This window comes from Mytilus edulis, chromosome 1 (assembly GCF_963676685.1).
Source record: "Mytilus edulis chromosome 1, xbMytEdul2.2, whole genome shotgun sequence".
Taxonomy (NCBI): Eukaryota; Metazoa; Mollusca; class Bivalvia; order Mytilida; family Mytilidae; genus Mytilus; species Mytilus edulis.
This window is the reverse complement of record NC_092344.1, coordinates 25,272,097-25,286,884: the sequence shown is the minus strand read 5'-3', so window position 1 is coordinate 25,286,884 and position 14,788 is coordinate 25,272,097. Positions and strand designations below refer to the sequence as shown.

The window sequence follows — 14,788 nt, the reverse complement described above, 5'->3', positions numbered from 1 at the left end:
AATGGATAAAGATGTAGTAGTAGCCTTTTCATCTAAATTTTGGTTTTTAATGTAAAATGAGAATAGAAGGTGAAAAAGCCTTTGTGAGACCTCGAAATTAAAAGTATTATCCTTTTCCTTTATTAAAACATTGTTAATCAATTAAAAATCATCAAACAAATAGTCTTGCTTTGACACTGGTTGTTATCAAAGGGAAACGATTCAATCTCAATCTCAATGTGTTTAAATCCCAGGAGAGATAAATCTTGTTACTCGAAGGGGTAGCTCATCAACTATAGTCTATTTTTAAATCATTTAGATATTTATTTTGCTTGACCAAACTGTTTTATAATTATTCCTCTCTTTGTGCTTGCAAAGTAAACTTTAATAAAAACCCTGAGTATGTATTTGCTATGCAATTTGTGTGGTTTTGTGAAAAGATAGTTTGTATTGTGTGCGTTGATACAATATAGTTGATAGTAAAATATCCGCATGGGAGTTCAAAAACGAGATGTGTGTAAAAAAAAATGGCCATTTATATTAAAGCAAAAAAACCTGACTCTTTATTTTTGCATGTAGGAGACAAATCAGGTAGCATAATATAATTTGTCGAATAATGGGTTGTTAAGAATTCTAGACAGTTCGGCATCCAGACAAATCGGCACCCGGACAAATCGGCAATGGGTGCGAGTCATTTTGACACTTTTAAGGGGTTGGACAGAATAATGGGAACTATGGATTGAGAGGACTAGCAATAATAATTTGATGGATGAAAGCTTGAGGCAGGGTGGTCTTAATCGTGAGAAAAGTTTGTTAAAAGAGGGATAATTCACTAATTGTTGATGAAAAAATAAGAGTGCAGAGGAACAGAATATGAAGTGAAGTAGTAGTTTGGGGATGGAACTAGGAATCAATTCCCCGTATCCACCACATAACTGAAAGTCATTACAGAAATAAAGGAGTGGGGTCTGACATGTATGTTAAAGGATGAATAATATATGCAGGGGATGCAGACCACAGATTGGTCTAATTTGACAACTGATAAATACGATGGATGCCGAATGTGATAGCGCTATCTGAATAAAATAAATGAAAACAACATATAATTTTTTCAATAAGTATATTTTTTTTTTATGTAGATCTAAAGTAGAGAAATGTAACATTGAATGACTCCAATAATTAAGCACGCATCCGGCAGAGCACAGCTCCCCAAGGTCGGACTGAATGTTAGTCCACAAACATCTCAATCATTCAATGTTGTCACCAACCATATCCAGTTTTAGCATATGCAGCCCTAGAAGAGTGCCATTGACTGCTTTTTTTTTTTTTATCTTTATTACACCATTGACTGCTTTCAATCAAACAACAAATGGAAGTTTTTAACAAACAATATTTTCAAACAACTTATATAAAATGATTAAGTCTTTCAACAAAGGTTATAATTGATAAGCAACGATGCAAATATTGAATTTTAGAACATATATAATTCTCTTTAACAATGAATTCAAAACAGCAATATCTATATAATTTAACAAATATGTACTGAATAGTGTCATTTTTAAACAAGGGCAATAACAATTACATGACAATCCTGTCTTCCAAATGTATTTAAAAACATTTTGTTTCTATAAACAATCATAACTAATTTGAAAGAAAGAAAAAAACACACATACAAACAGAAGATAGCATGTGTTTATGTTGCAACAACTTTATTGTTGATAAACAAACGCCAACCTGTACCAGAAACAAACAATGGTTTGGAACGAACTATACACTACGAACGACAACTCGACCTAGAATGATACTTACATTTGTTGATTATGTAAACAAACATCGATTTACAAAAAAAAAACGGTAATATGTAGCAATTAATAACAATCAGAATGCTTTTGTAAAGATCATCAGGAAATTAATCTGGTTTGCCGCCCGGAGATGCCGATAAGTGATATTTTACAAAATTATGTTTTCAGGGGACGTGATGAATTGTCATTGCCAAAATAACAAAATCTTCAGGTATCTAACATTTCTAACATATATTGATACCACGATAATACATTGATGATACTGCCTTGTTAAATATACCTTATCGTCAAACAATGCAGCAATAGTTCTGTCGTCAACGACCAAAGAAAAAAATCGTGATGATCAAGCATGGAATTCCGGAAATTTACCGTCTCCAAAAATATTAAATTCATAAATTGAGTTATCGTCCTTTTCGCGCCAGACGACTATTGAAAAGGCTAGTAGTAGCAATGTGTAGAAAAATGACAAATGATAGAATTACGCGGGTACGTTAAGGCACTTTTTTTCATTTTTTCCCGTAGTTTTTACCAAGCGCAGATAACTCTATTTGCCTTATTATTATTCATGACGTCATCAAATATATCTCGGCGTCGCAAGGTTACATTTGTTAGTTGCAGTCATTGAGATGCCCAAAGGTTTATAAAAGTGTTGAAATATGATGCGTTTATATCATATTGACTGACATTTAACCTCATATTCACAAATTTGGTAAAGTTTATTAAATTTAGCCGTTTTTTTTATCGCTGATTAGGCCCCGCCTTTTTTGGTTAATCGACCAATCAAAACATTTCGGGGTCTTTTCGATGCTTGCAGCATGAATGAGTCGAGCACCTGTCTGATTTTTCTACAGGAAGGAATATTCATGCTTAAACGTACAATTGCTGCAGTTTTGTAGTATTTTTGGCAGACTAGTGGCTGTGGATGTCTAGTATGATCATTTTTATGTGTAAGTTGTAGTTCAAGCGTATTTACCAAGAATAAAGTCTCATAATGTGAAATTAACGGACAACCACGTGTGACATCGCCAGATAATAATCAGACGACACACCTGTCCCTTTAATATATATGATTACTTCCAACTGTTTTAAGTGAATAAGTAGTATTATTAAACGGTTATTATCATTGATGTGGTTTGAGAGACTCCTTCTGCATTTATCAATGTTTATAGTCATGGACTTCGATGGCGATTTCATGTGTGATATCAATGACAATGTGCCGCCCGGCACTTGTTTCTGTCAATGGGTGGTTCAACTCCACACTAGTATGGAAGAAATCACTGATTTTTCGTATTCGATTTTAACCCCCCCCCCCCCCCCACGTCGTCAGAGACAAGTGACAGAAAACGTTAAGATATATTTCTTCCAATTAAGGACCCACAAGGTGCATACATTGTACATGTACATTGAGAGATTACAAGTTTAAGGTAAAAAAAAACATTGATATGTGATGGCAATGACTTGCTCATATAATATATGGCTGAATGAAAATGAAAGCAAACTTCTCTCAAGTTCCTAGCTACATGTAGTCCAGATAACTGTGAAGACTATTTAAGAGGTTTTTCTGGGACGCCTTCCTCCAACGTTCTAGCCAATAAATAACTATACCATTATAATATACATGTAACTCGAGTGGAAGTTTCCATTGGTTTTTGTTTTCTCGTCGACCCAAGTTCTGGGATATTTGACAAACTACTAAAAGCACATAAACATAAACAAGATGTTTATTTAGAAAAATATATATCGTTGAACATTAGTTTACATAAATAAATATGTGGTGGTGGCTAGCCTACTTGTGTGAATTAAGGTTCCATATTCGCAAGCCAAAATATGAGCGTCTGCTCATTTTAAATCCTTAAGTGTAGATCGACTGCCCCAAACCAGATGAGTGACGTCATACTAAAAGTTCCTAGGGGCCGAAGTTGGGCACATGCAAGAACAGAAAGTATAATTGTAAAAATAAACCGATTTATTAAGACGTTTCGGCCATGGGCCTTTTTCACAATTCTTTATTTTCCTCTCAACTACATGGCTGACATTACATTTGTATTTCCTTTTCAATCATTGAAAAGATAATATAGAACAGAAAGTCACAACAAGAATAATTTATGCATGGCCGGTCTCGGGAGAAAGAGTTGCAGAACTATAAGTAATACTAGTATTAACCTATTTCTCAATATAAATAGAATATAGACAAGTAAACAAAGTGACCACCAATACATACATACATACACGGTCATTGTCCATTGAATGTGCCGCTGAAATAGGCAGTCTGTACCAAAAACATTTTCTGACTTGTTGTAAGAAGACCAGTATTCCAACATTTTTGTCTAAGCAAAGTTGTTTTTATAAAATTTTACTATAGTATAGGCATACATGTAGAACTGGTGGCTTATGGTCCAGAGGGAATAGATACCTTTTTTCTGGCTTAAGAAAAATCAATATAGGTGTAAAAAATCTAGAATATATATGAGGGGGGTAGTAGGGGTCCTGAACCTTCAAAAAATGAAATCCCCAAAATCCTGGGCTTAAAAACATGAAATCCTGAGGTCCTGAAATTTGAAAAAAAAATTCCCTGATATCGAAAGGGTCACTCGTGAAATCCCAAGCTTAAAAACTCACGATCCCGGATTCCTGATAAAGGTCCTATCCCCCCTCATACAGGTATATGATAAGGTCATGTCATGAATGATCCAATTTCTTGTAAATGTACATACATGTATGAAAAGCCCTGTCATTTTTTCTCGGCCAGAAGTCTTGCTGTAAATAAATATTAAGTGCAGAATCTTGGCCCTAAATATTCCATGCGAAACCAAACCAGTGTAGGAAAAGTTTACATTTAAATGATTTTTACCTGAGCAATATCATAGTCTGGTAGTACAAAAAAAAATTTGTTATTTGACCCTATATGAAAAGGACTTTAAAGGTAAACATTTCTAAGATTTTAAATTTATCATAGGTCTGTTTAACAGAATCCCATTTGCATCCCCTATAAATTAAATGACGGTCTCAAGGGAAATGATTTTTATTATTGTCTTGTAAAAATATAAGTTGTGAAGGCCTTGCTGTGACAGATTTCGCCTCATTGACAGTCATACACCGTCCTTATTTTTCCATATTTATATAATCTTTTAATTGCTACATGTTTTTTCTATGAAACTCTACATACATTATCTGTTCTGTAAATATAAATTACAAACCAGTCTGGCAGTCATGCCAGTTGGACATATATTTGATATAAATATAAATAATTTTTTAATAACTGATATTTTCAAAAGTTTGAACGTGTCATAGTTGTAATATATAGCTCTGAGATTGTTTGTTTTTTCCGGGTTTGATATCATTATTTTACCGGGTTTGATTTTATTATATCATGCACCCTGTTGATGCGCTGTCACATAACATCAGAATTTCATGCAGTACAAAATTTGTCTATTTATATATAATAGATCATTACCTTTCAGAACCAGGGGTAAACCTTGGTTTGATTTTGTAAGTGGAAATCTTAATCTATGAAAAAATTCCATTTGCCTAACTTGTCTTTTAAAAAAAAAACTTTGACATGAACATATCTGAGGGGAGATAGGAGGGGTCCTGATCCCGAAATACCGGGCTTAAAATAATGAAATCCTGAGGTCCCGAAAATTTGAATAAAGAATTACCCGATCCTGTAGTCCCGATACAGGTCCTATCCCCCTCATATCAGATAAGTATCTTTTGTATAAGTGTGGACATGGCTATTTAAAATATTACTTGATTTTTGATTGACACAAAAACAATTAAATTAAATCTACATAATGTACTAGAAATGCAGAACATAATATTGTCAAAAAAAATACAATCCTTATTAATGCAAAGTCATTCTTACATTTACATGTAACTAGTATATTACTTGTTATCATGGTTATGGTGGTTCACTCTGCATTCAGAAGGTCACTTCCAAATTGATTGAAGTTACCTTCCTTCCAGGCTTGTGACTGGCAAGATTTTACATATCTTGGCTGCATTCCCCACCCACCACCACATTGCAAATTTTAGTCCAAAAGAAACTTTTTTTTATACCTATCATTTAACAAAATTGCTGTGTAATAATTAGTTAGGTTTCCATTTTAAACCCATATTAGCTGCCCAACTTATTTTTTTTTATTTAATAGGAACATTTAGAAACTATAATCAGTTTAAAATTGCTTGTTAGTTTTAATAAATTAAATGTCTGTCATTATTCATTTTTTGATATTTGAAGAAGTTTGTTTACACAAAGACATTCATATTTTCTTACAAAGAAATTAACTTATTCATACATTTATTATGTTTATCATTTATTTGGTTTATAAATTTTAAATTATTTAAATAACTTTTATCCAAGGAGAGAGAAAAACAAGTTTTATTTATTATTGGAACTTCCTAAACATTTTTTAACCGTGCTGAACTTGGACTTGTGAAATATTGCAATTCAGAATATGGCATGAAATATTAATGAAACATCATGAACATGGAGAAATTAATTACACAGCAAGAAAACCCTTAAATGCCATTTAGATCTTCTCTGAAACCACTTTGTTTATTACTGCTTCTCTGAAACCACTGTTTTTATTGCACCTTCTTTGAAACAAAACAAATTAAAAATTCCAATAAAATCTGGATTTTTTGTATTACCTTGCCAGTCATTATGATTTTATTGTGGGCCCTTTTATGCTATTTTGGTACTTTGAATTATATAATAACTTTTCCCATCTTTATTTACATTGAATATAAGATAACTAGTTAACTTTATTCTTTAAATGAAGAAATTTGTAATGCACTCAAAAACTAACTGTACAAATTTAATTACCTTTTAACTTTTTAATGATTATAAACATTAAAATTAGTTAGGAAAAGCTAGAAATTTAACAGAATATTTATGAAGTCCTAGATGAAAAATTAAAATATTTAAGACGCCACATCAATCCAATGTCTTTTGACATGCCACAATTCTCTGTACATGCTGTATCTATAAAATGCTATATCCAGTTTTGTTGGTCATATCCAGTATATGTATAGTATATGGTGCTCATATCTAGTATATAGTGATCGTATCCAGTAAATTGTTGTCATATCCAGTAAATTGTTGTCAAATCCAGTAAATTGTTGTCATATCCAGTTAATTGTTGTCAAATCCAGTTAATTGTTGTCATATCCAGTATGATGTGATCGTTTCCAGTAAATTGCTGTGATATCTGATGTATCAACCCTATAAATCCTTTCATATCATCCATCTTTTCAACAGATAAATTTTAAAAAGGGGGTGGGGATTCAGTTCCTCAAAATAAAATCAAGATCTATTAATTATATATATAAGTAATGATTTATTGCTGCTGTTGAAGACCCGTCTGGGTTTTTGATCTAATAAAAGGACAGCAGTTAAATAACTGATTGTTGTTAGATTTACACTCTGTGTTGAAGGCCGTACTTTGACCTATATACATGTAATGGTTTAATTTAACTAATTGTGACTTCTGTGAGGGTCTAATTGGCACTCATGCCACATCTTCTTATATCTACATATTAGCGGGTATATTCTAAAATATGTAAATGTTTTTCATACATTATCATAAGTATAGTGGACTAAACAGTTAGAAGTTCCACTCATTGTAAAAGACAGTACTGTGATCTTTTGTTCACATTATTTTTCTTTTCATCATGTTCTTGCATAACTTTAGGGAATTGTTTTCTCATTTATAAGCAATTATACCTCAATAAGGAGAAGGATTTGTAATTTAACTGATGTTCCCTGTCCTTTTAAAATTTTCTTTTATCATGTTTATAGATATTCTTTCGGAAATAATCACAATAGTATTTACTGCTTTTTCAATTTAAAAAATTATATATCAAAGGATGTTATGAAGGATTTACAATCGGGCCGTTTCCCGTTCAATTTCTTGTACTTGTCATACATAAGAAGTGCGGTACATGGTATCTGCTGTGCAGTGCTATAAATTGTCTCCTGTTTAGTGCTGTAAATTTATCTTTATGAAGATCAGATGTAATGATGATTTCTTCTTGCATAGTTATCATAACTTATCAACAATTCATGACCTCTATTCAACATTGGCTAATTTCACTCCGAGTATCATTATCTAGAGTTTGGAAATGCAATCATTTCTAAAACAAGAGTAGACTACTCAAGAGTCCAAAACTTAGCAATTTCTAAGTGGAGTGTACATGTAGTTAAAGTTTGGCGATGCAATCATCACCTAAGTTTAAGATTGATACTGATAATACCTGTGGAGATTCCCACCCTGACCATCAGCATCTTTCTTGTACATGTACATCTCCAGACTTTAAATCACATGTTATTTCTAAGTGGAGTGTAGTTCAAGTTTGGCGATGCAATCATCACCTAAGTTTAAGATTGATACTGATAATACCTGTGGAAGGTCCCACCCTGACCATCAGCATCTTTCTTGTACATATACATCTCCAGACTTTAAATCACGTGTTGAATTTTGTACAATTGAACTGCAAATTATGACAATTATGTTCCATATAAAATTATCTTTGCCTTTGGTTGTTGTTTAATTATCTTTGGCATTGTTTCTTGGTGAATTATCCGCCTTTGGTTCTTGGTGTTGAAAGTTATCCGGTATTTTCCAAATCAAATGTCAGTATAATCATTTGTTGTAATTCAATCAATAGAAAATTTTCTCAAGTTATTTTAAATCAATCAATCAAAGTGTTATGTAATGATTTTTCAGCTTCCTTAATGTTGTCTGCAGAGGAATATACTACTTCTAATCAGGTGACAAAATAATAATCAAAGTTTTAAGTCAGTAAAATTTGAAAAGGATTAAAATCAATCAATCAATAGAAGAAGCATTATTTTATTAACCAGTATCCTGTGTTCTTTTGTTGAATTTGAACTTCAGCCAAAAATGTGTTATATCCATCAATCAATCATGTTATCATTGATGTCATTTCTCGATCAATCTTAGGTTATCAATCGTATAATCCTTAGTTATCAATCATATCAATCATGTTATTAATCATATCATTTATCAATTAATGATGTAATCATTGCTGCCATTTACACTGTACAAAATGTATATTTATCAGTCAAAATGGTCTTTTATCAATCAATCTAAAGTTATCGATCATTGAAACTTATTTTCGATCAGTTGTGTTATCATTGATATTTATCAATCAATCATGTTATCAATAATGTTGTCTATTCATGAATTTAATCTTTAAATATCAATCAATCATTTTGCAGTTGTGGTCTTATTTAAGTTAAATTTAATAAAAATTAACAATCAATTCTGCTTCATTAAATTTTCTCTGATCAGAAGTAATACATTCCCCAGTGGTCTAGTAATTTTTGCGCAATCTTCAAGTCAGCGTTTTCCTTTTCCATGTTTTCATGCATCTCAGAGTTGTTTAATTTATTTTTCAGTTCATGGTACTTGGCGCTGATGTCTATCTGGAGTTTGGAAAACAATTGGTGATACTTCATCGAGAAGGGTGCATGACTTGGATGGTTTTGCACGAGTCCTTTATATTTGATGCACTCTAACACTTCTGGTGTTTTTCCGAGCAACTGCACAGCAAGATCCAACGGTATCTTTTTTCCACTAGATGGTTCTGAAAGATTAGTAAAATTAAATATTTTAAAGAAAAATGTTAAAAACGTATATAATCTGAAAATGTACGTAAAAATCACTTATGAAAAATTAAAGATTTATTATTATATAGCTTTAATAGAGACACCACCAAACAAAAAGAAAAAAAATATATAATCTGAGGTACAATATTAAAGGTCAGCACTGAATGTCTATCAACATGATCAATAATCTAAATAATAATACCCTTCTTTAAACCGCTTTTAAGAAGTGGGGATATACTGTTGTACCTCTTTCTGTCCGACAGTCCGTCCGTCCCATGAAAAATTTTGTCACATTTTTCTCAGGAACTACTATACAAGAATTTCTGATATTTGGTTTCAGGGTTTATATACATTCTGTAAGTGACATATATAAAACCCTGTCTGAAACCAAATGACTGGTTTGTGAATGCGTTTTCATTTTCATCACTCATTTTCACTCAGCAACTTCCTGTTTATCAAAATACTTGGGAGCGGGGTATCACATGTGAGCAGTAGTTTGCAGTTTCACATGTATTTAAGAGTATTAAATCCTTACCAGTATTTCCCTGGCTGGTCACAAAAAGTTTCCGTTTTGCAGTCAATTTTGTAGCATGAACTGGCTTCATCTCTGTCTTTTCTTTTTGATGGTCACTTGTTTTTAAAATGGCTTTCACATCTGGAAGAAAATTTTAAATTAAAGAAAACAAAATTATTACCTGTATTAAAAATCGCACTTCTGTTTAACGAAACTATTCTCAGGAGCCATAATTTTAAACCATAAAACACTGAATATTCTTATAATAGTTATAAGTGACTGTCTATTTATGCTAGCAAAAAGTACATAGAAAATAAATGTTATACCTTTTACAGGTTCTAAAATGTTACAGGCTAATTTTCCCCTTCTGTTTTCAGCTTCCTTTTTGATATTGATAAAATATAATCTCCTAATTTCTTTATTTACATGTATACTTTCTATAGTTTTCTTCGGTTCTTTGTTGGAAAGTTTGGCATCTGAAACAATCCATTACAATGTGTTGGTTAAAATTTACTTCATAATACATGTAATAAAATAATATGGAAAAAAATCATTTATTCATTAGAAATAAATTATATTATATTCAATGAGCTGCTGAAGCAAACACATTAAAAATTTGCAGAGTTATCTCCATTAGCAATTAACCATTATCCATTCAATTTTCCTTAGAATACAAAGATGCAATTCTTATCACAGATTCAACAGAATAACTTGCCTTGTACACCAACTGGAGTGAATTCTATAACTGGTTCTGCTTCAAACACTTGTATAATGGAGTCCTGATGCACACATCTTTCAGAATGTACTGTTCAATGATATTTGTTAAATTGCATGAATTGGTGAAATGAAGATAATTATAGAATTGTTATTTGGTTTTTTTTTCTTAATAAAAGATAATCTTACTTGTACCATTTCAGAAAGTAATCAAGACAGAATCATCAATGTGAAAGAAAAAGTACTAATTGTTCAATTTGAAAAGTATTTGGTATACTACAACTCTATTATTTTTTTGCAGTGAAATAAAACTTACCATGGTCTCCACAAGAAGAGATAATCTGAATTCCCTGTTCTGAGCTCTTTGTCCATACTGGATCAGCTACTATAATGGAGATAAGTATCTTTAAAGGTTTATTAATAACAATAAAAATAGATCAATCTGTACAGCTGAAACTTTGAGAGGATTAAAACAATAAAAATCAAAAAGATATCATAATCTAGAGTAAATTTTGCATATCAGACATACATTAGACTCCTCTGCAACAGTCAAATAATTATATTGTTATCAGATCAATTTAGAAAGTACAAAAGTATTGTATTAGTCAGATTTGCAATCTCTTCACATTCTTCCAATGATTGTATATACAAAAATATTAATTTTTTTAAAAACGTTTAAGTATACATTGTAACTTTGTTTTTAATAGAAAAAACATACTTAAGTTACATCAGGTTGCAGATGGGTAAATTTGTTCCTTATACAAATCTAGGTAGCTCAGATGGAAGAGCAACTCAACAAAGTTGAGGAGGTTCCAGGTTCAAATCCTGGCCTAGTATTTATCCTTGTCCATTGTTGCAGTATATTTGCTATCAGTATACATTTGTAAGTATAGGATTAAAACAATGTTTGTTAACCTTCCTGGTATATACATGTACAAAACTTACCAAAAGCATGATGAACTTCAGCTGTCAGTGTGACTGTATTCTTGCCACTTTCTTGTATAGGTGGGCAGTTGTTCTGCTCTGAAATGTTAATTCACCTATTTTAAATTTATGTTTCTGTGTTTTCAATGGAAAACTTTTGTTATTAATCTATAAAGTACAATATTTGTGTGCACAGTTGTCAACATATGAATGGTTCAACCAATTCTTTTAAATTCAAATATGCTGTTTAGCTTTTCAAGTTCTGCAGTTGTGCATGATTCATGTATTTAAAAGATTAAAATGTGATGCAATTAAAATAAATTCCAATAAATGTAAAAAGAAAAAAAAAGAAAGATTTTTTACCAAATTTATTTGTTTCAAAAAACTCTGTTATGTCAAAAATTTGATCACATTCGAAATTTAGACAGAATGATGCAAAAAATAGTGTGTCAAAATTGATCCCAACAGTTCAGGGTTCAATCTCTGGGGTAGTAGCAGGCTTTGCTCAGCTAATCATTTTATTCTAAAAAATTAAAAAAGGAAGTATTGAGTCTTATTTTGTACAATTGATTTAATAACTATTTTATTCCAGATTTCAGTAGGTTGATTAAGTGAAACTACTGAAATAGTTGAAAAAAATTAAATTCCACCATTTTTCTGCTGATTTTATGTTTCCATGGCAATAAATGTATACATGAATTGTTATCTAATATCTATTTCAGTAGATACCTGGCAATATATCACTGAGAATTGATGTTTGTTCCTCCTGATTGCTGCAGCTTTTCTGGTCATAAGGAATTAATGCAGGTTCTTCAACTTCCTGTTCATTATCTGGAGGGAAAAAAACAACTTAAAACTGGTAAAAACAAACTTTTATGTTAAGGTTCTTAGTCGGCAACCCAGTTTTGACACAAATCAAAAACCTATTTAATAATTAGAAAATGAAACGTTTTACCAATGAATTCCATTCATGTTTGTTAGTCATGAACAATAACATGCATATTATCACATTTTTCTATTCAGTTGGTTATCCCCAGGACTAGTCTACTCCTAAAGGAGGGTATTTTACCAGACATAATAAATGAATAATGACTTTGTGGTTCAGCTAGCAAGCAAGCTAACCAAACATATTACCTTTACCTGCACATTCAATACATTTGGCTGTAATTTAGAAATTTGATAAACATATTGATTTAGCTGTGAGTTTTGTAAATTACAAGGTAAGGAACAAATTTCACCAACCCAGTACTTATTTCACAAGGTAAAGTGTGCAACTTACTAAATTGAGATGGAACAAATTATATAGAAATTGTCTGCGAAAAAAGTTCTCCCAGGACATATTTCCTGTGTTATAAGTTCCCCTGGAACTTTTTTCACAGGAACAAATTTTGGCTCACATTTATCTCACTTTCATGTTTCCTTACACAGTGATTTCATAGAAAACTTTGACAGAGTGAAATATAGACTACTGTTCTCATACAGATTTTAAGTGTGTTGTTTCAATTCACTCCAGTCTCTTACATGTCTTATCCATGGTTATAGTTTATTCTTATGTTTATAAATTACCTTGAATGATTGGTTCCTCTGTTGTGGAGAGGTCACCCAATATGATATCTGAAAAAATGGAGGCAGATCGAATATTTTTTCACTTAAAAAATAACACAAGCAATCATGAAAAGAATGAACAACAGAACATGTTTATTACTTAGTTCAGTGTTGAAGAACTTTACCAAATATGCTTTTTATAATTACTAATGCTTACCCTTATGTTTCAGCGGACATATGTAGCGAATATTATTGATGTGACATCAAGAATGCAGAATTTTGATAAAAAGGAATAATCAAACAATTAATGGTATGAATTAAACAGTTTACATGGGGTTGTTTTTTACTCAGTCAATTTTTCAACCTTTACATCTGTAAAAATTAAAAGTATTTTATGTAGGGTTTTTATATTGATAAAGTTGTAGTCACATTTTTGTAAAGTTTAAAGCATTTTGATCATTACTCTTGTATAACTTGCTTACCATTAGGTTTCTTGGGTGGTATTATTGCTTTTTCTTTGCTAATTTTTGCAACGGATTTTACTGCTGCTGAAAAAAAATGAGAATTCATGTTTTTAAAAATCTTCTTTCAAAAGAAAGATGTTCTGTTTTTGCAAAATATTACTAGTAACCACCCAATTAATTAGCATGACTCAAAGGTTTCTAACTTTGAAAGTGATAATTTTTTTTTTGGAAATGTTAAAACTTTTAAGTTTTCCGGGCTCTGCTCTTTTTGCCTTACAGTCCTGTATTTGGCTAAATTATTTGGTAATGGTAAATGATTGAGTTTAAGCAATACCAGCTTGAAGCTTTTTGGTACATTTGTTCCTTAGGATGTGATCTTTCTAAATAATATGTCAAATAACAATATTCATATCTCATGGTTTTCTGGACATCAGTCTACTGTGGACACACTTTCTTGTTATTTTTAACTTTTGACAATTATGTAGCAAGTTTTACAATTTATGTAAACAATTTTTTTATATACTTTATATACATAATTGATGTTTAAGCACTCTATATTTTATAGAAGAATTATACACACCTGATCTGATCTGTGTGTCAAGGAAAACAAGCTTTCCATTCTCCCTAGTTTTTAGTCTTAGTATTGGTACAATGAGTTTCTGTAATTTGACTGATGCAATACAGCTTTCCCAGATTCTATTTACATTAGTTATTTCTTTTTTCAGTGACGTTGAACGGTAATTTGACAATGGAGGACCCTCCAGTCTGAAGTTTGGTTCATCAATGCTGTCATGGAATACAACATTTTCTCCATCGTAATGCCACCAGATCTGATCACCAGGGATAATGAAATCTGCTATTGTTGCCAAATGAAATTGGACAACTGATGATTTTCCTAATAGCAGTTTCTTTGTAAAGATTGTATTTTTCCTGTGTGGTAGACGCTTAGCTTGACGACTGATGGTTGAGTCTTGCTTTGCAAATGAGTCGCATCTATCATCACTTTTCTGTTGAGCATTGTATCGTATAATTGTGTTGTCTATTATCCAACCGGGTTTCCTATTAGTTGTAGTTTCCGCGATTCTCCTTAAGCTTCCAAATGATCGTTCTTCCTGTTGATTTTGTATTTATAATCCGGTACACTTCTGGTAAATGAACAACTAAACTGTGGAAATGGCAACCGTACAGTTTTCTGGTGGTTATTTTCACT

At 31.6% G+C, this 14,788-nt stretch overlaps 1 long non-coding RNA gene across 1 annotated transcript; it reads left to right on the top strand.

Moving 5' to 3' along the window:
- The first annotated feature begins 11,413 nt into the window (after window positions 1-11,413).
- LOC139528424 (uncharacterized) lies at window positions 11,414-14,686 on the top strand. Its single transcript, XR_011665591.1, has 4 exons — window positions 11,414-11,528; window positions 12,292-12,428; window positions 13,345-13,424; window positions 14,304-14,686. It is a non-coding gene; the product is annotated as an uncharacterized lncRNA (long non-coding RNA).
- Window positions 14,687-14,788: the final 102 nt, after the last annotated feature.